Below are 2,085 nucleotides of genomic sequence, written 5' to 3' on the forward strand. Positions count from 1 at the left end.
TACCTTTCTTTCTTTCTTTCTTTCTTTCTTTCTTTCTTTCTTTCTTCTTCGGCTAATTTTTGTGCATTTTTAGTAAAGATGGGGTTTTACCATGTTGGCCAGGATGGTCTCGATCTCTTGACCTCGTAATCCACCCGCCTCGGCCTCCCAAGTGCTGGGATTACAGGCATGAGCCATTGTGCCCGGCCTTTTTTCTTTTTCTATTTTTTTTAGACAGAGTCTCTCTCTGTTTCCTAGGTTAGAGTGCAGTGATGGGATCTCAGCTCACTGCAACCTCTTCCTCCTAGGTTCAAGTGATTTTCCTGCCTCAGCCTCCTGTGTAACTGGGATTACAGGGATGTGCCACCACATCTGGCTAATTTTTAATCTTTTTGGTAGAGACAGTGTTTCACTATGTTGGCCAGGCTGGTCTCGAACTCCTGACCTCAAGTGAGCCTCCCAAAGTGCTGGGACTACAGTGCCCACCACCACGCCTGGTTAATTTTTGTATTTTTAGTAGAGCCGGGATTTCACTATGTTGGCCAGGCTTGCCTTAAACTCCTGGGCTCAAGCTATCCCCAACCGTCGCCACGCCTCGGCCTCCCAGAGTGCTGGGGTGACAAGCGTGAGCCACTGCTCCCAGCCACAGTTCCCTTTCTATGCAAATCTCTTGCACACATTGTCTACAGCTCCTCAGTTTCAACTCTCGCCTCCCACTCCCTTTTCCATCTAGTGTTTCCGTTTCCATGCCTCTCGCTAAGGCCACCAATGACCACCTGGCTACTGTGAATTCCGTGGCTATTCCTCAGGTCTCATCTTGCCTGAGCACTCCTGCAGCCTCAGACACTGTTGCCCACGCCCACCTCCTTGAAACTCTTTTTGTTCTGTGAGTTTCTAGACTGACTTCTTCCCCTACCCTGGTTTCGGTTGCCATCACTATGCTAACGACTTCCAGGTTTACGAGATCTCTAGACATCATCCTACTTCCTGGACGTCTCTGCCAGGACGTTCTCCAGGCTTGCCAAGCTCTACATTTATTTTATTTTTATTTATTTATTTATTTTTTGAGACAAGATCTTACTCTGTCGCCCAGGCGGATTGCAGTGGTGCAGTCTCGACTCGCTGCAGCCTGAATCTCCTGGGCTCAAGTAAACCTCCCACCTCAACCTCCTATGTAGCTGAGATTACAGGCATGCACCACCACACCTAGCTAATTTTTAAATTTTTTGTCTCCTAGGCTCAAGTTACCCTCCAGCCTTGGCCTCCCAAAGTGCTGGGATTACAGGCCTGAGCCACCACGTCCCGGCCTCACCAGACTCTATACACTCAAAATGGAACCCATCATCTTCCCTGAGAAACTTGGTCTCCTATTTTGGTAAATGTACCACTATCCAATCAGTGACCTAAGGTGGAAACTCCCAGATTCCAGTCTTCTTTGCTAGATTCTCTCCTCTCTCACCCTGCACAACCAAATGGCTCCAGGGTCCTGCCCACTTTAACAACCCCCTTTAGGTTCTATCCTCACTCCCTGCCCCTGCCTAATTTCTGACCACCATCATTTCACTCCAAGATGGTGGCATATCCTGTTAGGTGGTTCCCCTCCTTTATCTTTCTCCTTGAGTCCCAGTTCAGCAGGGGCTGCTGGAGAGGTTAAAAGTATCTGACCAGGTACTTCCCCTTTCATGACTCCTTACACCCAGAGTAAGTTTCAAAGTTCGTAATCCCACATACGGGACTCTCCACGACTTGGCCTCTGCTGGACTCCTGGGCTTCATTGACACTTCCTGTCTCCAGTTGTGTTCCATCTAGTCGTTTGAATCTCGCCCCCACCAAGTCACCCTGCCTGGGCTCAGGCCCCTTTTCCTGCCTGAATCTCCTGTGTTTTCTCCAAGGCACCAGTGCCTCTCCACACGGTTTACCTCAACCACACCTCTGGGGCGTGTGTGTGTGTGTTTTGTCGTTGTGTTTTTGAGACAGGGTCTCACTCTGTTGGCCCCAGCTGGAGTGCAATGGCACAATCAGTTCAGGTAGCCTCGACCTCCTGGGCTCAAGCCATCCTCCTGCTTCAGCCTCCTGAATAGCTGGGACTACAGGTGTATGCCATCA

The sequence above is a fragment of the Colobus angolensis genome, unplaced genomic scaffold (genome assembly GCF_000951035.1).
Source record: "Colobus angolensis palliatus isolate OR3802 unplaced genomic scaffold, Cang.pa_1.0 Scaffold120, whole genome shotgun sequence".
NCBI classification, from domain to species: domain Eukaryota; kingdom Metazoa; phylum Chordata; class Mammalia; order Primates; family Cercopithecidae; genus Colobus; species Colobus angolensis.